Source organism: Pygocentrus nattereri, chromosome 26 (assembly GCF_015220715.1).
Source record: "Pygocentrus nattereri isolate fPygNat1 chromosome 26, fPygNat1.pri, whole genome shotgun sequence".
In the NCBI taxonomy this organism is placed as follows: Eukaryota; Metazoa; Chordata; class Actinopteri; order Characiformes; family Serrasalmidae; genus Pygocentrus; species Pygocentrus nattereri.
The window spans coordinates 5,685,386-5,710,000 of record NC_051236.1 but is presented as its reverse complement, the minus strand read 5'-3'; the positions used below and the strand labels follow the sequence as shown (position 1 = coordinate 5,710,000).

At 42.2% G+C, this 24,615-nt stretch overlaps 1 protein-coding gene and 1 long non-coding RNA gene across 5 annotated transcripts in view; both read right to left on the bottom strand.

Annotated features, from left to right (window-relative positions):
• chd6 (chromodomain helicase DNA binding protein 6) overlaps nucleotides 1-12,602 on the bottom strand; it is a 106,930-nt gene extending 94,328 nt beyond the window's left edge. For 2 of the 4 annotated variants that reach the window (XM_037534969.1, XM_037534973.1), the window contains exon 1: nucleotides 12,320-12,602. The gene's annotated coding sequence lies outside the window, so the exon portion shown is untranslated. Of the gene's footprint in view, nucleotides 1-4,178; nucleotides 4,198-11,935; nucleotides 12,001-12,319 lie in introns of those variants that run through there. The other 2 variants (XM_037534970.1, XM_037534971.1) reach the window with 2 other exon arrangements.
• A 4,701-nt stretch (nucleotides 12,603-17,303) lies between these two features.
• On the bottom strand, nucleotides 17,304-18,599 carry LOC108439722. Its single transcript, XR_001858779.1, has 3 exons — nucleotides 18,559-18,599; nucleotides 17,592-17,679; nucleotides 17,304-17,463 (listed from the first exon to the last, which is right to left on the bottom strand). It is a non-coding gene; the product is annotated as an uncharacterized LOC108439722 (long non-coding RNA).
• Nucleotides 18,600-24,615: the final 6,016 nt, after the last annotated feature.

The following is a 24,615-nucleotide window of genomic DNA, read 5'->3' as shown; positions in this document are numbered from 1 at the left end:
AATATACATTTTCGACTAAACTACTAAACAACTAAAACAATCAAAAACAGAATATTATGACAGGAAAATCAAATAAACGACAACAGTATTTTAGGTAAAAACTTGATTAAAAGGATAAAATTTCAAACGCTGGTAACTCTTTATTTGGATGGTCCACTGCTACTTCGTAGATATTCAGTCTTTAACTTTCAACTAAATACCTAATAAACGCAACTGAGCTGGAAGCTGTGTGTGAAAGATTCTATTAAATCTGTGCCGAACCCTAAACCAAACCCTAACCCTGAGCCTAAACTTAACCCTAACCCTGAGCCTAAACTTAACCCTAACCCTGAGCCTAAACCTAACCCTAACCCTGAGCCTAAACCTAACCCTAACCCTGAGCCTAAACCTAACCCTAACCCTGAGCCTAACCCTGAACCTGATCCTGAGTTTCCCCATTATCTGATTACTGTCTGACTCATGTAGACCTGGAGTTCCCCCGTTATCTGATTACTGTCTGACTCATGTAGACCTGGAGTTCCCCCATTATCTGATTACTGTCTGACACATGTAGACTTGGAGTTTCCCCGTTATCTGATTACTGTCTGATTCATGTAGACCTGGAGTTCCCCCATTATCTGATTACTGTCTGACTCATGTAGACCTGGAGTTCCCCCGTTATCTGATTACTGTCTGACTCATGTAGACCTGGAGTTCCCCCATTATCTGATTACTGTCTGACTCATGTCAACCTGGAGTCTCCCCATTATCTGATTACTGTCTGACTCATGTCAACTTGGAGTTTCCCCATTATCTGATTACTGTCTGACTCATGTCGACTAGCAGTTCCCCCATTATCTGATTACTGTCTGACACATGTAGACCTGGAGTTTCCCCATTATCTGATTACTGTCTGACTCATGTAGACCTGGAGTTTCCCCATTATCTGATTACTGTCTGACTCATGTAGACCTGGAGTTCCCCCATTATCTGATTACTGTCTGACTCACGTTGACTTGGAGTTCCCCCATTATCTGATTAGTGTCTGACTCATGTCGACTAGCAGTTCCCCCATTATCTGATTACTGTCTGACTCATGTAGACTTGGAGTTTCCCCGTTATCTGATTACTGTCTGACTCATATAGACCTGGAGTTCCCCCATTATCTGATTACTGTCTGACTCATGTCAACCTGGAGTCTCCCCATTATCTGATTACTGTCTGACTCATGTCAACTTGGAGTTTCCCCATTATCTGATTACTGTCTGACTCATGTAGACCTGGAGTTCCCCCATTATCTGATTACTGTCTGACTCACGTTGACTTGGAGTTTCCCCATTATCTGATTAGTGTCTGACTCATGTCGACTTGGAGTCTCCCCATTATCTGATTACTGTCTGACTCATGTCAACTTGGAGTTTCCCCATTATCTGATTACTGTCTGACTCATGTCGACTAGCAGTTCCCCCATTATCTGATTACTGTCTGACACATGTAGACCTGGAGTTTCCCCATTATCTGATTACTGTCTGACTCATGTAGACCTGGAGTTTCCCCATTATCTGATTACTGTCTGACTCATGTCAACCTGGAGTCTCCCCATTATCTGATTACTGTCTGACTCATGTCAACTTGGAGTTTCCCCATTATCTGATTACTGTCTGACTCATGTCGACTAGCAGTTCCCCCATTATCTGATTACTGTCTGACACATGTAGACCTGGAGTTTCCCCATTATCTGATTACTGTCTGACTCATGTAGACCTGGAGTTTCCCCATTATCTGATTACTGTCTGACTCATGTAGACCTGGAGTTCCCCCATTATCTGATTACTGTCTGACTCACGTTGACTTGGAGTTCCCCCATTATCTGATTAGTGTCTGACTCATGTCGACTAGCAGTTCCCCCATTATCTGATTACTGTCTGACTCATGTAGACTTGGAGTTTCCCCGTTATCTGATTACTGTCTGACTCATATAGACCTGGAGTTCCCCCATTATCTGATTACTGTCTGACTCATGTCAACCTGGAGTCTCCCCATTATCTGATTACTGTCTGACTCATGTCAACTTGGAGTTTCCCCATTATCTGATTACTGTCTGACTCATGTAGACCTGGAGTTCCCCCATTATCTGATTACTGTCTGACTCACGTTGACTTGGAGTTTCCCCATTATCTGATTAGTGTCTGACTCATGTCGACTTGGAGTTTCCCCATTATCTGATTACTGTCTGACTCATGTCGACTTGGAGTTCCCCCATTATCTGATTACTGTCTGACTCATGCCGACTCGGAGTTTCCCCATTATCTGATTACTGAAAAACATGAAAACACACTGAACCAGTAACTCACAAAATTCACTGAGATGGGAAAAACAGTAAAGACTATGGAAAACAAGATAATTGGGATTCCATTACATGAAACAACTTAAAAGTAAGGCCCAGTCCAATTTCACCCCTACCACTCACGCCTACCCCTCTGTTCTGCGCGTTCACGTCTAGGGGTGGGGTGTCCCGGTTCCTGTTGAGAGGCGTGGGGCGAAGCGTTGGGGCTACATGACCCTCCAAACAGAGGTTTGTCAGAGACTCCAAACAGAGAGAGATGAGAAAAAATGGAAGGATGGCTGAGCGAACAAAGAAACCCACTAATGTGAGTCTTCTCTGTTAAAATCACTATAACCACGATATTGTCCTTAAACTTCAATGTCATTTCAGTCTATTATGGTCCTTTTTCTTCATAACAAGCACAGAAAACTCCTAATAGTGCTAATGTGTAATATGCCTGAAGCGCCAGAATGTACCTGCTGCTCCATTTAAGGTGGAACAGGAAAATTTGAATGAAAATCTGAAGAATATCTGACTTCAGCATATCACTGAGGAATTAGGTGGGAGATAATAAATAATTGCCCCCCTCTTTGAAGGCGTATGATCCCTAAATGTAACTAAAGCCCAGCAGTGAGGAGCTGAACTTTCCCCTCCTCTGCTGTCCCTGCAGACGGGCAGGGTCGCCAACAGAGCGGCGCTGGTAGCTGTTAATGAAGTGATGCTCTTTTATTAGAGGGTCTCATTTCAGAGGGAAGATCTCGACCACTGCCCTGTAACTCAGCTCCAAGGAGCAAGGAGACACTCAAAAACAAGGGGTAAGGGGAAAAATAAGAAATGGGACTGGGCCTTACATGATCACTCAGAACCCATCTCATGGAATGACTCTTATCAGTACCGCCCAGTTATTAAGAGCTATATCAGCTACTGAATCCCGACTATGGAAGCAGAAAGCTGACATTCAGTATCTGGCCATCATTCGTTTATAGATCAGAAAGCAGTTTAAAGAGTCCATAATGGTCAGAAACAGAAGAAATCATCAGAAAAGCATGAGGCCTGCTGTCCCGAGCATTAAAGTACATTTATACTAGACAGGCGAAGTGTATGTGTGTGTGTGTGTGTGTGGGGGGGGGGGGGTGACAGCTTAAGGTGGGATGGTGACATGTGTTTATGACCCCAAAGGATGAAAATAACAACACATGCACAAATATATATATATATATATATATATATATATATATATATATATATAATATAACATGGTTATCAGTCCAGGACATAAATCACATTCTGCCGGTACTGCTGTGTTATTATGATACCATGCAGAAATTATAATGAAATTAAACTAATTAAGCTTTAAACCAACCTAATAATGTGATAAAACTAATAGAACTTGATCAATATATGTAATTTAGAAGAGTATTACACACACAAGCTACCTGAGCCCCCTCTGTGTTGAGACAGGTGCAAGTTTAAAGAGCCTTCCAGTACTGAAGGGAAACTCCACCAGTTTTCCAAAATCTCTGCCTAATTAAATGAGATGTAAACAGAGCGGTTCCGAGCGGTTTGGTGTGAAACAGTCATCTCTAGAGAAACTTACCAGTCAGAACTGTTCACAGTGGTGGTGATAGGAACCAGACGTCCCCCTCTAAAAGCTCCCTCACGGAAAGAGTGGGGACCAAAAGACTGAGCGCACAAGCGTAAACGTATCTAGTTTGCATTCTTTTCATTGCAAATGATTTTATCAGCTCTGCAATCAACAAAGTAGAATTTTTAAAAATATTTACATAAATTTCTGATCCGTCTGAACAAGAGTTTCAATAGAAGGGAGAAAACTCAAAGAAAATCGGACCATTGCTCAAATCTGAATAGTGACCTTGAAATAATGCAGAGTCATCAATATTTCTTCACTTGTCACAACTTTTCTTAGCTTTAATATTTTCAACTTTCTAAAACTGTCTGTTGTTTATTTCCAGGATTCAATGAAAACAATCCCAGATTTTCACTTCTGGACTTTGAATGAGATGAAATGGTTATGAATACACTGCCTAAATTCTGAGATGCTGTTTCACGATAGTTTTGAGAAGATTTTGGTTTTAAATATAAATCCACGGCACAGGGGTACATGCAGGGCAACAATCTTCCACATAAACTCAGAAGACTCGCGTGGGTTCTCTGGAGGTTCTGGATGGTAAATAAAATGCCTATATCTGTGTTGCAGTCATGGCGACGTCTGGTTCCTATCAAAACCACTGTGAAGACATCTGACAACACGTGTCCACTGGCAACTTCGTCTCACTGCATCCTATTTATTTAAATGCACTGCATGATGATTCGTGGCGCAGATGAATCTGCCATGCAAATGAACGTAACGCCACTCAGCGTTTAGCCAATCAGACAACAGAAGACTGGCCTTCGTCACGAACAGCAAATATAACTTTAGCTGTGTTTACATTACAGGCCTCTAACGGCAAACGGACTGGTTCAGAGCCAATAACCTGTTTCTGAGGACAGACAGTGGATTTACATTTACATTTTGTTCATTCAAAATATACCAAAACCGGCCACTGTTTAATCAAAATATACCAAAACCGGCCACTGTTTATTTAAAATATACCAAAACCGGCCACTGTTTATTTAAAATATACCAAAACCGGCCACTGATTATTTAAAATATACCAAAACCGGCCACTGTTTATTTAAAATATACCAAAACCGGCCACTGTTTATTTAAAATATACCAAAACCGGCCACTGATTATTTAAAATATACCAAAACCGGCCACTGTTTATTTAAAATATACCAAAACCGGCCACTGTTTATTTAAAATATACCAAAACCGGCCACTGTTTATTTAAAATATACCAAAACCGGCCACTGTTTATTTAAAATATACCAAGACCGGCCACTGTTTATTTAAAATATACCAAAACCGGCCACTGATTATTTAAAATATACCAAAACCGGCCACTGTTTAATCAAAATATACCAAAACGGGCCACTGTTTATTTAAAATATACCAAAACCGGCCACTGATTATTTAAAATATACCAAAACCGGCCACTGATTATTTAAAATATACCAAAACCGGCCACTGTTTATTTAAAATATACCAAAACGGGCCACTGTTTATTTAAAATATACCAAAACCGGCCACTGTTTATTTAAAATATACCAAAACCGGCCACTGTTTAATCAAAATATACCAAAACCGGCCACTGATTATTTAAAATATACCAAAACCGGCCACTGTTTATTTAAAATATACCAAAACCAGCCACTGATTATTTAAAATATACCAAAACCGGCCACTGTTTATTTAAAATATACCAAAACCGGCCACTGATTATTTAAAATATACCAAAACCGGCCACTGATTATTTAAAATATACCAAAACCGGCCACTGTTTACTTAAAATATACCAAAACCGGCCACTGTTTATTTAAAATATACCAAAACCAGCCACTGTTTAATCAAAATATACCAAAACCGGCCACTGATTATTTAAAATATACCAAAACCGGCCACTGTTTAATCAAAATATACCAAAACCGGCCACTGATTATTTAAAATATACCAAAACCGGCCACTGATTATTTAAAATATACCAAAACCGGCCACTGTTTAATCAAAATATACCAAAACCGGCCACTGATTATTTAAAATATACCAAAACCGGCCACTGTTTAATCAAAATATACCAAAACCGGCCACTGTTTATTTAAAATATACCAAAACCGGCCACTGTTTAATCAAAATATACCAAAACCGGCCACTGTTTATTTAAAATATACCAAAACAGGCCACTGTTTAATCAAAATATACCAAAACCAGCCACTGTTTATTTAAAATATACCAAAACCGGCCACTGTTTATTTAAAATTTACCAAAACCGGCCACTGTTTAATCAAAATATACCAAAACCAGCCACTGTTTATTTAAAATATACCAAAACCAGCCACTGTTTATTTAAAATATACCAAAACCAGCCACTGTTTATTTAAAATATACCAAAACCGGCCACTGATTATTTAAAATATACCAAAACCGGCCACTGTTTATTTAAAATATACCAAAACCGGCCACTGTTTAATCAAAATATACCAAAACCGGCCACTGATTATTTAAAATTTACCAAAACCGGCCACTGTTTAATCAAAATATACCAAAACCAGCCACTGTTTATTTAAAATATACCAAAACCAGCCACTGTTTATTTAAAATATACCAAAACCAGCCACTGTTTATTTAAAATATACCAAAACCGGCCACTGATTATTTAAAATATACCAAAACCGGCCACTGTTTATTTAAAATATACCAAAACCGGCCACTGTTTAATCAAAATATACCAAAACCGGCCACTGTTTATTTAAAATATACCAAAACCGGCCACTGATTATTTAAAATATACCAAAACCGGCCACTGTTTAATCAAAATATACCACAACCAGCCACTGATTATTTAAAATATACCAAAACCGGCCACTGTTTATTTAAAATATACCAAAACCGGCCACTGATTATTTAAAATATACCAAAACCGGCCACTGTTTATTTAAAATATACCAAAACCGGCCACTGTTTAATCAAAATATACCACAACCAGCCACTGTTTATTTAAAATATACCAAAACCAGCCACTGTTTATTTAAAATATACCAAAACCGGCCACTGTTTATTTAAAATATACCAAAACCGGCCACTGTTTATTTAAAATATACCAAAACCGGCCACTGTTTATTTAAAATATACCAAAACCGGCCACTGATTATTTAAAATATACCAAAACCGGCCACTGTTTATTTAAAATATACCAAAACCGGCCACTGATTATTTAAAATATACCAAAACCGGCCACTGATTATTTAAAATATACCAAAACCGGCCACTGTTTATTTAAAATATACCAAAACCGGCCACTGATTATTTAAAATATACCAAAACCGGCCACTGTTTATTTAAAATATACCAAAACGGACACTTAAAGAACCCTTTGCATTATTAAAGGTTCTCTGCATCATGAAAGGGTTCTTCAGGATGATGTTTTAAATAAAACAAAAAAGATGGTGCTTCAAGGGTCCTTCAGCAAAAAAAAGGGTTCTATATAGAACAATGGACACTTAATGAACCCTCTGCATGATTAAAGGGTTCTTTGCATCATGAACGGGTTCTTCAGATTGATGGAAAATGTGCATGGATGAACTGAAAATGGTTCTATTTAGCACCCAAAAGGGTTCGTCTACTGTTAAAAGTAGACGTAAACTGTTAATAACAGAAGTACACTTTCTGGTGCTACACAGAACCATTTCCAGAAAGGTTCTGTAGAGAACAGTCTACAACACAGCCTGAAGAACCCTTTCATGATGCAGAAGACTTTTAATGATGCCAAGGGTTCTTCGAGTGTTCATGGTTCTACATAGAACCTTTCTGACAAGGTATATCTGAAAGAACTAGAGGTTAAATTAGCCATGACGATGCCGAGTACAGACAGTGGATTTACATATACAAAAATGCCCATTTTGGTCAATTTTCAGGTTTTGGCCTAATTTGAAAATGCCTGATGTCCTTTACATTGTGCGTGAAGTTTATGATGAATGGACCAAAAGAAACGGCCCAAAATGACTTGGACAAAAGTCTGGTTCCATTGACTTACATTACGAGTAAAGTATGATTTTTCCTTCTCCTGTAAAGTTACTATTTTGGTCATACAAGGTTTTGTTTCGACAGCAACAATAGAATTTTTCTAAATGAAGAAGTCGCTTCAATTCACTTTTCTTTACAGTATTTTAACCAGTTCTACGAAAAGTGCACTATACACTGATCAGACATAACATTCTGACCACCTCCTTGTTTCTACACTCACTGTCCGTTTTATCAGCATTATATAGGTGCACTTTGTAGTTCTACAAGTATTTAAACACCAACCAAAAACATCCAGCCAACAGCGTCCTGTGACCACTGATGAAGGACTAGAGGATGACCAACAGAAACTGTGCAGCAGCAGATGAGCTGTCGTCTCTGACTTTACATCTACAAGGTGGACCGACAAGGTAGGAGTGTCTAATAGAGTGGACAGTGAGTGGACACAGCGTTAAAACTCCAGCAGCACTGCTGTGTCTGATCCACTCGCACCAGCACAACACACACTAACACACCACCACCACTGCAGTGCTGAGAATGATCCCCCACCCAAATAGTACCTGCTCTGTGAGGGTCCATGGGGGTCCTGACCAATGAAGAACAGGGTAACAGAGTATCAGAGAAACAGATGGACTACAGTCTGTAACTGTAGAACTACAAAGACCAGCTATACAGTAAGTGGAGCTGATAAAGTGGACAGTGAGTGTAGAAACAAGGAGGTGGTCAGAATGTAATGCCTGATCAGTGTATGTAAAAGTCTGTAGACACCAGAAATTCTTCTTCTGAAATCAGGAGCATTAAAGGTGCAGTGTGCAAAATTTAAGGGGCTCTATTAGCAGATACAGAACACAGTAAACAAAGCCATGTTTTCATTAGTGTATAATCACCTGGAACTGTGAATCGCTGTGTTTTCATTATCTTAGAATGAGCCCTTCATATCTACATACATATCCACAACAGAGGCCACCATGTTTCTACAGTAGCCCAGAACGAACAAACCAAACACTGGCTGTGTTTACATTTTTGCCAAGCCGATTACAGATTCAGACTGAGGTATTTATTCTCGCTCTGCTCAACAATTTGATGGAAAATCTCAGTTTTCATGCTCACTACAAGTAATCCGATGCAAAAAGACGTGCATGCGTAGAGAACCGCTTAGCGTAAACATTACCATGACAACAAGCATCACGTGAGGTCCAGTCAGAGTGAGATGAGCAGCAGTGAGCAGTGATTGTGTTTTTAACTGCTTTAAAATGACGTCAGACTCAGGAAAACGTCCTTCACATGTCCTTATTAAAGAAGGCCGAGAGGAAGACGTCGTGTTCTGAGACACATAAGCTGGACGTCAGTCCCACCGCCGTCTTTTAAAGATCAGAGCATGAACTTCGTCTCCTCTGCAGACCAGTTTCTGCTCCGCCGTGTCGAACGGTATAAACTCTCATTGTGACGCGACGACATGCAGAACGGACTTAAGCTTTCCGATAGGGAATGTAATCGGATGCAGGCGTTTACACGGATATTATTCTTCTATTTCACAGATTATTTAGAGGATTATCCACCTCGATCAATCGGCTAAAACTGTATTCCGAATGACCTCAATCGGACTAGACTATTCCAATTGAGGTGTTTCCAAGGACGTATTCTATTCCGATTGAGCTGTTAGTCAGATTATTAACAGATTATTAAAATGCATGTAAACGTGGCTACTGACTCTGGAGGGCGCCTTTCGAGTTTTTACGTTGAATTTTGTGCCGCTGTAGCTCCAGTTGGACGTCCACTCTTTAAAAAGATGGTTCATCTTGTAGCCTTTAAGACAGATGCTGCCTATAGGAATAAGCATTTATAAACATTGATGTAGAGTTATGTCATTTGCCAAGATGAGCTTATGTGGGTGTCATGTAGCATTATGAACAGCACCATACAGTAAAGTTTTACCGAAATTTCTTCCTAAGAACGGTTGGAGAATGAAGCCCACAGGTTCTATACAGAACCATGAACACTCAAAGAACTATTTGCATGCGTTTAGGGTTCTTCATGAAATCATTCTTCAGATTGAATGTGTTGTATGTGGTTCTATACACAACCTTTCTGAAAAGGTTGTTCTACAAAGCACCGAAAAGTGTTCTGCTATTGTTACAATGTCAAGCTTGTAACACAGGTGTTGTTGCTGGTGCTATACAGCAACACATTCTCCATCAATCTGAAGAACCATTTCACCCTGCAAAGAACATTTAAGCATGGGAATGGTTCTTTGAGTGCACATGGTTCTGTATAGAACCACTGCGCCTTATTCACCAACCGCTGTTACCACAGTCTCCATTATGACGTTCACCAGGGTTCTCTTATGTGGGGTTTGTTCTAAGGTAAGAACAAAATCTACACACACTCAAGAGCACAAAGGTGAGAACAGTTCTGTGCTTTAAGAACGCGTCTTGAATTTTTCTTAGAACTTTTCTTAGGACCTTTCTCAAGAACACATTTAAAGAAAAAGATACTGATGAAAGAGGCCTGTTGCCTTTCCTAAGCTTCTTTTTTAAGAGTGTCGAAAGAAGAAGAATCAGTGGTTGGTGCCGGTGCTGGCCTTTTGTGTTGGAAGAAGTTTGAGAACCCACATTTTGACAAATGAAGGATCATACAGGTGAATCTCCACCGTCAAAGAAGAGAAAACACGAAGAAGTAAAATGAAACCTGACGTAGGTTCTACTACACACTTGGAAAGGGAGGGGTGAGGGAGGGGGACTAGATGTCACTACATCTTACACACTGCACCTTTAATAGAGACTTTATCCCCCTTTGCTGCAAGACCAGCCTCTACTCTTCCCGGGAAGATGGGTAGTTGTTGGAACACTGCTGTTAAATTCTTAAATCTGAAATCCGATCTGTTTAGTCACCATGACAACTGAATTTAGTTCAGTAGCTATACCAGAATACCAGCTCCTCCCTTCCTGATCTCATCATTAACTCCAGATCAGAAAACAGCATCACACAAACATCCTAACTAGACTAAACCTCCTAAATCCTGTCCTAACTTTAGGATGAACCCCAACAGGGTCCTGACTTCTGTTTTAGGTCCGTTTCTCTGGTTTTAGGTGGCTGAGTCAGGCGGCGTAGTTCACTACCAGCATATTGAGCTCCGTTTATTTCTACTGTAAAACGTGGCTTTCACTGGGAGATGTTTTTCTTTTCTAACTCTGCGTTTTAAACATCTCAGACGCTGGCGACTCGAACTCCACCGCCCCTCTGATCACCTTACTGTGTTAATGTGGATGATGGAATATTACAGTGATGGTGGTGAACAATGAGGCGGAGCTGAATGTGCGTCTGTTTATAGGAGGAGTAATGTTAGCGCGCTCGGCTGAAGCGTTTGGGAAATGGAGACTGAAACTGGGCAGCAGCGACGCTGTGATAAACAGCAGGGGGCGCTCTCACGGCATTCACAACTCACAGTCTATCACCCTTTAGTTCTGTTTTGACCTTTTTCACATCAGCAACAGCAGCTCAACTCACATATTTAACATTATTTTGATGACGTGCTTACATTTCAGCCATTGGTTGCTAGGAAACAGGCCTGACAGTTGAAATTAAGATCAGATTTGTATCTGTAATACGGCCCCAGATCACGCTCAGCGTTCACGTGGGCGGCATGCTGGATGATCAGCTCTGGACCACAAATCATCCCAAAGGTATGGGTTGCAGCTCAGCCCCACTGCTGCACAGCCTAACGCTGGGGGGCTGTCATACCCCTCCAGCCGACGCTTGGCATTGCGCATGTAGCTCCTGGGGCTCCTCACGGCTTTTCTGCATTGCACGTTAGTCCTGTCGGCGCTCGCAGCCTCTTCGCAGCGGTTTCACCCAGGCGCACGCGCGCCACCGACGCGTCCCACATATATGCCGTGCTAAGCTGTAATGTCACCGCAGCGGCGCTCCCAGGTTCACGTGTGCGCGCGAGGGACCCCCCACCACCCCCCTCAAAACACCACCTCGCCTACCTGAGCCTCTCGCGCCGGCTATCCGGACACAGCACCACGCGCGGAAAAGCCCCTTCCAAGGGCACCAAAAACAGAAAAGGAAAGAAAAAAGCGCCATGACAGTTTAGAAAAAAAAATGCATGAGGCATTAGAGAGCGGGGGGTGGTGGAGGGATGGAGGGATGGAGGGAGTGGAGAGGAGAGAGGGAGGGGAAAAAAGAAAGAGAGAAAGAGAAAACAGAAGCCCTAATCCTGCTAAAGCACTAAAGCAGTAAAGCACAAGAGCCCAGCACTTCATTCAGGAGGGATGCACGAGTTACCGACCGGCCCAGCCGCGCTCTCGCGCCCGGCGCGCGACCCTAAAAGGCGGATTAAAGCAAAAGTTACGAGATGTAACGTTACTCACCTAAAATGGCCACTGCGGCGGCCAAAACACAAACAGCTATTATTTGGTGAAGTTTAGCGCTGGCCGCCTGCGACAAACAGCCTAACCCTCTCCGCCGAGCCCGCGTGCTCCGCTTTTCCATTGGCCGCGGCCGGGCGCAGCTGGGCGCGCGCGCGCTCCGATTGGCCTCGCGGCTGTCAGGCAGAGGCGCGCGAGCCCTTCCTCCTAAAGCTTGTCTGAGAGCGAGGCGGATCGCATACAGCGACCATTGTGCGCGCGCGGCGCGGATGTGTGGGAGAACGCGGGGGGAAAGGAAAAGCACGGGGAGCGTCCTCGTCTCGCGCGCTCGCGGACTCGGTCATCGGCACTGTTTTATTTTTTTTTTGAGGGGGGGGGTTCTGAAGGGGGGGCGGTGAGGGGTCGCGGGGTGGGGGGGTTGAGTGAATGCTAAATGCTAAGCGCTGAATGCTAAAAAGCTCAAAGCTCTCCTCCTCCGGTTTTATGTTTCTTGGCGCTCGCGTCCGCCAATCACGGGGCTTCTTACTGCATCATTAGAGAGAGAGAGAGAGAGAGAGAGAGAGAGAGAGAGAGAGAGCGGGGAGAGAGAGAAAACGGGGGGAGAGAAAGATAGAGAGAGAGAGAACGGGCAGAGAGAGAGAGAGAACGGGGGGAGAGAGAGATAGAGAGAGAACGGGGGAGATAGAGAGAGAGAACGGGGAGAGAGAGGGAGAACGGGGGGAGAGAGAGATAGAGAGAGAACGGGGGGAGGGAGTGAGAGAGAGAACGGGGGGAGGGGGGGGGAGAACGGGGGAGAGAGACAGAGAAAGAGAGGGGGAAGGGGGGGCTCTAACATTCCACGTCTTTGCTCATGTTCCATATCCCGGATGTGAGAGCTTCTAACGCAAAAACGTGCAGCGTCTCCCTCTCTCTCCCTCTCTCCCTCTCTCTCTCTCTCTCCCTCTCCCTGTCCCGGTCTCTCTCTGACCCTGTCTTTCTCTCTCCATCTCTCTATTTGCCTCTATCTCGCTATACATCTCTCTCTCACCCTGTCTCTGTCTCTCTCTCTGCATCTCTCTGCCTATATTTCTCTGTCCCTGTCTTTCTCTCTTTTTGTCTCTGTCTCTGTATATATGTCTCTCTTTCCATCTGTCTCTCTTTCCCTCTCTCTGCCTGTCACTTTCAGCCTGTCTCTATCTCTCTTTTTGTCTCTGTCTATATCTTTCTCTTTCCTTGTCCCTGTCTTTCTCTCTGTATCTCTCTTTTTGTCTATGTCTCTCTCTCTGCCTGTCTTTGTCCCTGTCTTTCTCTCTTTTTGTCTCTGTCTCTATATATATATATATCTCCCTGTCTCTCTCTGTCTTTCTCTGTCCCTGTCTTTCTCTCTTTTTTCTCTCTTTTTGTCTCTGTATATCTCTCTTACCCTGTCTCTCTCTGTCTGTCTGTCTGTCTCTCTGCTTGTTTTCTTTGTCCTTGTCTTTCTATCTCTTTTTGTCTCTGTCTCTATTTATCTCTCTGCTTATCTGTCCCTGTCCTTCTCTCTGTATCTCTCTTTTTGTCTGTCTTTATATATCTCTCTCTTTCATTGTCTCTGTCTGTCTGTCTCTCTGTTTCTCTATTTGTTTTCTCTCTCTGCATGTCTCACTACTTGTCTCTGCCTGTCTCTCTCTGTCCCTGTCTTTCTCTCTGTACCTCTCTTCTTGTCTTGGTCTCTCTCTATATAGCTCTCTTTCTTTGTCTGTCTCTGTATGTCTGTCTCTGTTTCTCTGTTTCTCTATTTGTTTTCTCTCTCTGCATCTCTCACTACCTGTCTCTGCCAGTCTCTCTCTGTCCCTGTCTTTCTCTCTGTACCTCTCTTCTTGTCTTGGTCTCTCTCTATATAGCTCTCTTTCTTTGTCTGTCTCTGTATGTCTGTCTCTGTTTCTCTGTTTCTCTATTTGTTTTCTCTCTCTGCATCTCTCACTACCTGTCTCTGCCAGTCTCTCTCTGTCCCTGTCTTTCTCTCTGTACCTCTCTTCTTGTCTTGGTCTCTCTCTATATAGCTCTCTTTCTTTGTCTGTCTCTGTATGTCTGTCTCTCTCTCTCTCTCTCTCTCTCTCTCTCTCTCTCTCTCTCTCTCTCTCTCTCTCTCTCTCTGTCTCTCTGTTTCTCTCTCTATTTGTTTTCTGTCTCTGCATCTCTCGCTACCTCTGTCTCTGTCTGTCCCTGTCTTTCATAAGCAAAGGCTTAAAGGGGAATTCCACAAATTTTCCAAAATTTCTGCATGATTCAGTGTTTAAGATGCAAACAGAGGGATTCAGAGTGGGTGACTGTAGAAACTCAGACGTCTTTACAGTGGTGGTGATGGGAACCAGACGTCGCCATGACTACAACACATATGTAGATATAGACACTTTATTTACCATCCTGAACCACCAGAGAACCTGCACGAGTCTTCTGAGTTTATATGGAATGTTGATGATTCCTGACCTCGCTTTATCCCTTACAGTTAAACAGGCCGTGCCTTTAAGACTCATATATGTAAATTAGCTCTGTTCTGATTGGCTGTCCTCTACTGTGCCTCATTTAACCCCCTAAAATTTCTTATTACATAATAACTACAGGGACTTCAATGCAAACTGGCTGACCTATTCCTAGGTTATAGAAGTGTGTAATAAAACTTGGGCCCTGGCCAATTAAGATGATTAAAACACAGCCTAGCCTGAAACACTCCTTATAACTTGTGTGCATGGGCGGGGCTAAGTGGCAGTGGGCTGAATAGGCGGATATATATAAATGTGATTGTTTGGATGACATCACAAAAACAATGAATAATAAACAGGCAGTTTACAGACATGGAATCAGCTTTGTTGGTGCTGAAGCAGAGCTTATGCTGGGAGCTGACGATCAGTCTTCTCTGCTGGTTTAAATTCAATCAATCAATCAATCAATTAGTCAGTCAATCAACCTTTCCTTCTACTCCAGTACATTGAAGGTGAGGTTTGTTTACAATGTAGCTGAGCATCACACAAACAAAAAACAAGGGATTGAAAAAAGTAAATGTGAATTTAGAAATAGTAATAATAGTAAAAGTATAACAAAGAAATTGAAGCAGTACAAATAAATAAATGGTAAACTTTAAAATAAAAAGGATTAACCAATCAAAACATAAGCTGATCAGTAAAAAAATAAAACAGGGAAGCAGAGAAGATAACATTGAAAACTACTAAGTAATAATAAAAGTAACAGTAATAATAAAATAGTAAAACGATAAAAATGTGTCAAATAATTGACAGCAACAATAGTTATAATGATCAATTACACCGTTTAATTGGGCAGATAGCTTAACATCAATAAAAGCTTATTATTCAGTTATTAATGCACCTTTGAAGTGAGAATTATGGCCATAAATTGTTAAGTGTTTTTATGTTTGCGCACAAGAAACTACTAAACGTGGCACATATGCATCTCTAAACATTCATACTCATTTAGAATTTGAATATTTATGAAAATGCGTAATTTTAACACATTAGAAGTGCCACTTTTAAACATCCAGCTCTTCCTCCAGGACCCTCATTAGCATGAGGGTTAGAAAGACTGGGACTGGTCTCATTTTCAGCTTATTATGAGATTATTTAACTTGTTTCTAGAGTCTTTTCTGTGTTTAAAGTGAAACGATCTCAGATTATTTTGCTTATTTTAAGAAATGTGCTTGAAACATGCAAAATTACCTCCCATAATGAGATCGTTTACTTAATAAAATCACTTAAAACAAGTTAAAACGCTTAGAAGTAAGTTCAATAATCTTCTACTGCTGCTTGCAGCTTTCGAGAAATGCATTTTACAACACAAATTACACATATTCACTAAATTTAAGCTAATTACTCCTTTTTTTTTTACCTCTTTTTTAGGACCCCCATTAGCTGCTTTAATGACAGCCGCTATTCTTCCTGGGGTCCATACAGTACAAAACAGTGCAATAACAATCAATAAAACACGTCATATAAAACCAGTGGTGGACGAAGTTCACAAACCATGTACCTGAGTTAAAGTCGAGACCCCCAAGGTAAAATATTACTCCAGTAAAAGTAGAAGTTCCTCCCTTTAGACTTCAACTTGAGTAAAAGTACTAAAGTATTTACCTTCAAATGTACTTAAGTATAAAGTAAAAGTACTAAAAGAGTAATTCTGGCTCTGATGTCCTGTTATCATTTTTATAACCAGACTGGCTTCATGAACTCATTTCAGGTGAAAGTCCTCCCCCGTCTCTCTTGGTAAACCAGTCTTTATATTATATTTATATTATATTAATTGATCATGATCACCTTCTCTTAATTGCTATCCTGTTTTTTGTAATCTATCTATATCTATATCACAATCTTGGTTTTGTACTTTTTATTTATTTTGCCTTAACATTTAGTAGATTATTGTTGCAGTACTTTGATAATACAAACATTAATTTGTCATGATAAAGCAAACTTAAACTTGAACGTAACACTGCACTAACTCAAGAAGACGCTCACGGATCTTAAAAAACGAAAGTCTGTTTAACGAGAGTGGTGTCAGAATGAAACATGGTCTCAGGGCAAATCCAAAATCCAAAACCTAAGCAAGAGTCAAAAACCAGAATAGACAAAGACATATAGGCAATCAGAGCAGAAGGGCAAAATCCAAAAGGGCAAACAGTTTAAAGCACAAGTCAAGGAGTCAGAGAAAGACCCCTCAGTAATCCAGGGAAACAGCAATACCTCACAATGAGAAGAACAAACCAGAGACTATTTAATGCCTGAGACAAACAGACCCAGGTGAGTAGAATTAGAATTCAGGTGACCTAGTAGGAGGCAGTTGCATGTGATTGGAGGGAAGGATGAGATCAGGACTGGAATCATGGGAAATGGAGTCCTGGAGCATGCTAGGCAAGGGAGGAGAACACAGAAGCGTGACAGTAATGCCCCCCCCCCCCCCCCCCCCCCCTACTCTTATGCCATACTCCATACTCATATGTCCCCTATGTCCTCCATACTCATATGTCCCCTATGGCATAAGAAGGGGTGTCACCATGTCGCTGGTCAGCTTGACGTTCGTCTCCAATCCATTGATGGGTCTCCTCCCAAACCTGTTCGTTACGAGACATCCAGGACTATGGCAGGGACCTCAGAAGGAGTGCCTGTCCATGGCATAGGAGGTAGCTGGTAACCATACATACACAAACAGAGTGAGATTAGTTGTAGAACTGATGAGAGAATTCTGTGCAATTTCAGCCCATGGTAAGTATCTGTGCCAGTCATGTTGGTTGTTATGACAGTCTCAAACTTACTTAGTTCCTGGTTTGCTCTCTTGCATTGAGGTAAACTGAGCGCCTCTATCCGATACAATGTCTTCAGGGATACCAAACAGGCGACAGGCTAAAATAAATAAATAAAAAGGCAACAGGGAAAAGTTTAGCAGGTTCACCATAATGTTGAGACAACACAGCCCCTACCCCCATAGTAGAAGCATCAACCTCAACAGTAAATGGTTAAGAGGGATCAGGGTGTCTCGACAAAGGAGCTGAGCTGAAAGTATTCTTAAGACACTGAAAACTTTTCTCTGTCTGGGTATTCCAGATCAGTCTCTTGGCATCCCCTTTCAACAAAGCAGGTAGCAGAGCTACAACAGTGCTGTTGATGCTGCGTCTGATGCTGTTGCCTCTTCTGCCTTGATCAGGTGCCACTGCTCACCAGCCTTCTGGACTGGCTTGACCACCACTGAGCTCCTTGCTGTACAACGCTGTGCAGTCCTCACCCTCAGATGCTGCTGCTGCTTAATCATAAACTAATCTGATTAAGCGCTGCCCCGCCTGTTTTTCCCGCTTTGTACTATAATACTTTATACTAACAATGTTCACTCTCCGATGTCAACCAGAGGAGGACGGGTTCCCCTTCTGAGTCTTGGTTCCTCTCAAGGTTCCTCCCTCGCCACTGTCGCCACTGGCGACACTCATGGGGGCACAGACCCGGATTTTTCTTTTCGCTCTTTCATACTGATTGTTCTATAAAGCTGCTTTGTGACAAGACCTGTTGTAAAAAGCGCTATATAAATAAACTTTGCTTGCTTGCTGTAGTTACGGATGAACCTGCTGTAGAAATTTGCGTACCCAAGAAATCTTTGTAGTTCTTTCACAGTGGTGGGCACAGGCCAGTTAACCACTGCATCCACCCTCTTATCATCCATGAAGACACCATTTGCACTTATGACATAACCCAGGAAGGAAGTTTCAGACAGATGAAATTCACATTTTTCACCTTTGACATACTTGATTCTCCAGCAGACGTGTCAGGACTTGGCGAACCTGTTGGACATGGGTAGTGAAGTCAGGTGAATAAATCAAAATGTCATCGATATATGCGATCACAAATTTCCCCAACATGTCGGAGTACACCAATGAAAGATTGGAACACGGGGGGGCATTTCTGAGGCCGATTGGCATAAGAAGATACTCCGTGCCCCTAGTGGTAAGCAGTCTTCCATTCATCACCCTTTTTAATTCTAATCAGATTGTAGGCGCTACGCAGGTCAAGCTTGGTAAAAACCTTAGCCCCCTGCTACTGCTCCAGAGCAACTGGCACTAAAGGAAGGGAATAAAGATATGCTTTAGTAATGTTGTTTAACCCTCTATAGTCAATGCATGGACAAAGTCCTCCATCCTTCTGCACGAAGAAAAATCCTGCAGCTACTGGGGATGTGGAGGGACGAATAAACCCTTGGTCTAGGGCTTCCTGCACATACTCTTCCCTGGCGACTTCCTCAGCCTGGGTGAGAGGATAAAACACGAGATTTGGGAGGTAATTGATTACCAAGGAGTTCAATAGAACAATCACAGTCTCTGTGAGGTGGCAATTTCATGGCATTTACTTTGACAAAGACGTCAGCAAGATCAGTATATTTGAAGGGAATGTCAATCTTAGTGTTCACAGCAGGACTCTCCACAGACATGGAATTAGCACTAATGGGAGGGACTTGCAAACTGTTCTATGTAATAAGAGGACCAGGAAAAGATTTCTGTGGGACCAGGAGATATTGGGATCATGCATTTTCAGCCAGGAGAAACCTAAACTCACAGCATAGTCAGTGCTTTCAAGCACACAGAAAAAAAATGTCCTCAGCACGTAGAGCACTAACATTCATTTTAACAGGTCATGTTTTGAGAGTCACGCTCCCTAGTTTAATAGGTGCCCCGTCCATGGCTGACAGACGTAACGGTGTTGACAGTGGTTCTGTCTCAATCTCCAACTGGTTCAGCAGACCAGCTTGGATGGAACTGCCTTGGGCCCAAGTCGATTTAGGCTGAAACGACAATAGAAGAATTTTGGCAGAACAAAGTAACAGGAATCAGAAAGGATTTGCTAATCATGGCAGGTTTACAATCGCTCACGACATTAGCATGTGGAATAAATGGGAGTGGCACCTGAGGTCTGTTTGAACAGATGTGACGATCATGTAGAACATGACCCGCTTCTCCACAGTATAAGCACAGACCCCCATATAGCCTGCGTAAGCTCTCCTCCTTGGACAGACAGGAGGTGTCCACTTGCATAGGCTCAGCAACAGGGACATCAGGTTTCACAGGTTTGGGTGATGGACTGGTCCGTTGTGTGGTATGATGTGCGGCGAGACGATGCACCCTGAGTTCAGAACTCTGCTTTAACTGGTCCAATGGGATAGCGAGAGCAATGAGGTCATCCAATGACAGTCCATCATCCGTACAGGCAAGTTCTGTCAAAATCTCAGAATCAAGTCCATTACAGAAAGTCATAATAAGCACAGGCTCATTCCAGCCACTTCCAGCTGCTAAGGTCCTAAATTCCAAAGAATAATCCGCTACAGATCGTGAACTCTGGCAATAGTTCCCCTTGGAATCGTCGCTCATGATGGTGATCAAAAACAGCCCTAAAGCTATGTAAAACATCTGCATATGTGCTCTGTTCCAACTGCTGTGGCCCAATCTAAAGCTTTACCAGTAAGTCTGGAAATCAGAAATGCAACACGTCTGTTGTCAGGACTAACTGGAGCATCTGAAAAATACAACAAGCACTGTAACAAATTAGGACTCCCGTCATATTTATCTGGTTTGCTCACCGAAAAAATGGTCCTCAGGGTTGGGAGCTGGTTCAGGTACTGTGCGGTTTCCTACAGGAGTTGAGTAAGTCAAGGGTTTATGAGCCAACTGACTTAACTGGAAGGACAGGAGATTGGTTGTCAGAGGCAATATGCAGAAGTTTTGTTGTTCTAACTGCTGATGAGTAAGCTTCCCCACAGACCCAGACAGCGACTCAGAAAGCTGATTATGTTGTGCTAATAATGGACCTTGGTTGTTGACAGTACTGTGGAGTTCTCTCAGATCTGCCATCTTGGTTGTGGCAAGGTATTCTGTAACGGTGCACAAGCACAAGAAGACACTCGCAGATCTTATAAACAAAAGTCTGCTTAACAAGAAAGGTGTTAGAACAAAACACGGTCTCAGGGCAAATCCAAAACCTAAGCAAGAGTCAAAAACCAGAATAGACAAAAACATAGGCAATCAGAGCAGAAGGGCAAATCCAAAAGGGCAAAATCCAAAAACAGTCAAAGGGCTCAAAACACAAGTCAAGGAGTCAGAGAAAGACCCCTCAGTAATCTAGGGAAACAGCAATACCTCACAATAAGAAGAACAAACCAGAGACTATTTAATGCCTGAGACAAACAGACCCAGGTGAGTAGAATTAGAATTCAGGTGACCTAGTAGGAGGCAGTTGCGTGTGATTGGAGGGAAGGATGAGATCAGGACTGGAATCATGGGAAATGGAGTCCTGGAGCATGCTAGGCAAGGGAGGAGAACCCGGAAGCATGACATTGAACATAAACGTTCTCAGAACAGCTGAGACCACCCAAAAATCAGTTCATTGAATCCACTGTCCTCCCCTTCCTTCCCTTTTTTAAGAACTTGACCACTGGGTGTAGCTATAGTGTTTCTGCCCGGAATGGATATCAAGCCTTCTACTGTGTGTGGTGCTGTGGTCTTATCCACTATGCTATACATTTCTTAATACATAGTCGCTGTTTACTGTGTCATGTCAGATCCATTGTGCACCACAGAGCCAAAACTCCAGTCACTCCAGTGTGTGAGATATCCCCTAGTATTCAGGGGTCATACTTTATTTAGTATTACATTTATATACTACTTACATTATACAACTTACATTTATACAACGTATGCCATTCATACAGCTTACATTTATACTACTTACATTTATACAACTTATGTTCCTAAGTTCTAAGAATAATAGGAATGATAGTAGGAATGCAAACTCAAAGTATGTTTTTAAATCCAAATAATTTACTGTTTAAAGAACCTTAATGGATCTTTAGTAAAGACAGTGGTTCTATATAGCACCGTGAACACTCAGAGAACCCTTTGCGTCATGAAATGGTTCTTCGGATTGATGGAGAATGTGCTGTAAATGGTTCTATATAGATTTTGTTTTTGAAAATCTATATACCACCCAAAAGGGTTCTTCTATTATTACGATGTCAAGCTTATAACAGTAGAAGAACCCTTTTGGGTGCTATAGTCAACCGGTTTCAAAAAGGTTCTATGTAGACCATCTACAGCACATTCTCCATCAATCCAAAGAACCATTTCATGATGCAAAGGGTTCTCTGAGTGTTCATGGTGCTATATAGAACCACTGTCTATACTAAAGAACCCATAACAATTTATGTAAAAATACCAGGTGTTAAAATGTCACAAGTGTCCAGCGTAGGGTTCAAATTTAGCAGCTCTAGCCAGTCAGCAGCTTGACCATGTTGTCCACCCTCACACACACACACACACACACACACACACTTTAACAGCAGGCCATGTAGGAGGATGGGTTCAGTAATATAAATATGTATAATATAAATGTGGGGGGTAAACAGAGTGAAGATTTTTTCTTTTGGTAAACACTGAAAATGAGTCCCACATACCTGAACACCACACTGGGGCTAAAGTTTCTTTAGGTAGTGAATCTGCATGTTGTCCACTGAGAACAGAAGTGACTGAAGCGGCTCCTCTGTGGGTTCTTCACGTTCTAGAGCCCTGATGATGGAGTGCAGGTTCGGCGATGCAATAGTTAAATGATCTGGGCATCTGTTTCAGAGTTCTAACAAACCCCCAAAGCTCCACTCCACTCCCCTCCCTCCCCTTCTCTCTCTTTCCCTCCTCTCCTCCTCTCCTCCTCTCTTTTCCTGTGCTTGTTCTTGGCCTCCTGCCCGGAGAGACTCTGGCATGTGTTGTAGAAGTTAATTTTCTTTTTTTCTTTTTTTTTTTCCAGGAATATTCAAACCATAAACTCTCCTGCTATTCGTCTTTCAGAGCCATAGACAGCGTTTGGTAACACTGCCTGTCCCCCCCCCCCTCTCTCTCTCTCTATCTATCTCTCTCTATCTCTCTCTCTTTCTCCACTACACATTGCCTTTATCAGACCTAATCCGCCCAAAATAGCACATCAATAGAACACATCACACGCTGATAAAAACGGCCAGCTGCCGATTTCATGTGTGACTGCACAGTATTCCCAGTAGAGGGCAGCATTCTGCTTTCGTTGCAGCAGCTATTGACACACTGGTAATCCCAAAGCCTGTAGACTCCAGCGTTTCTTCTGAAATGAGGGCACCAATTTCCAGTGAGTTAGTGCTGCAGTAACAGCCTCTGCTCTTCTGGAAAGGCTTCTAGATGTTGGAACATTGCTGTGAGGGTTTGATTGAGCATTAGTGAGGTCAGGTGCTGATGTTGGATGGTCAGTTGTGGATCAATAATCAACCCAAAGGTATTGGATGGAGCTCCATCACCCCAGAGAACCCAGCTCCACTGCTCCACAGCCCAATGCCCCCCAGAGGGCTTTATACCCCTCTAGCCCATGCTGGGCACTGGGCATGGAGACCTTAGGCTCATATGTGGCTGCTACAGAGGGGCCCATTCTATTGGTCCCTGCTTTTCTATGGAGATTAGACAAGCTGTGTCAGCAGTGGGTGACCTTAAACTGTCTGGATTCGCTCGTTAGAAGGACAGTCTTGACACTTTTGGTCATTTACAGTGTCTTTTGCATTTGTATGTATTACAGTGTCATGTATAGTTGTAGTTACTACAGCACAGCCTTCGTTAGGCGTTCTATGGTAGTGCGTTGTCACTATTTTGTTAAGCAACTTATTAGCAGTTCTATTGGAGGAGCTCATGAGTAACAGCTGGTAAAAATGTGCTGAACGTTTGCAGAGTTTGCTTTATGAGGTGATAAGGAGGCGCTGGAAAAGCACTCGGCCAGCACATTTCGAATGGTTCAGTGCCAAAACTCCCTGCTTTGAATTTGGAGGTGCGCCGATCATAAACGTTCGCATTCTGATTCTGATTTCTAAATAAACCGGTTCTTTGGTCAATGTTTATGTGCATTAAAAATGCCTGAAGGTCAAACTATGTGGGATAAATGAACACATGAAAAGCACATTTCTAGCATTTTCTATTAGCCAAATATAAACAACATTACTTGCTTTTTGATGAAGGAATTTATCTGACTTTTGCCTATTTAAATAAAATGAATCTTCAATTAAGCGCAATGATGCAATAAGCCACTCGAGACAGCGGGTTACTGCGATCTTATCACGGGGGTGCTCTTTGTTCTTCGCCTAAAATTCCCTTCCCGGTGATAATGTCGCAGTAACCCACTGCCTCGAGTGGCTTATTGCCTTTATAGAACGGCGGCCAACATGAAATATATTACAATACGCAAACTTTTAGAGGATTATTTAAGGAATAATTTATAATAACCCACATAAACAAGTGTTAGGTAGTTCCTTTAGGGTGCAGTATCGTTGCTAAGCAACCACTGACCGCTGAAGGAGAAGAACATTCAGTGTAAGCTGCAGACATTTCATGATTTTTAAAACGTTTTTTAGTATAACAGTGAAGATATGATAACGCGGCGCTGTTTAGTGCAAATACTTTCAGTTTATAAGCACTTTTTGGTACCAAATCACCGCCGAGGGTCGTCTGTCAATCTGACAACGCCACTGTTCTCACGCTGGGTCTGCATCTCAAACGGCTCCCTGCTCCCCACATACTGCACTACATCTGAGTTTAAATACTGACTCCTGCAGCCCAACTGAGCAAAATACAGCTAAAAATGGGATTTGGGAATCATCCACATTCAGACTCGACAGGCAGTGCATTATTAAACAGCAGAACCTGGAATTTCTAAACTTAATGTTACGCAGCTCACAATTTAGCACAGGAGTACGGAGCCGTTTGGGATTCAGCCTGGGTTTGACACGACTTCTGACTGAAACAT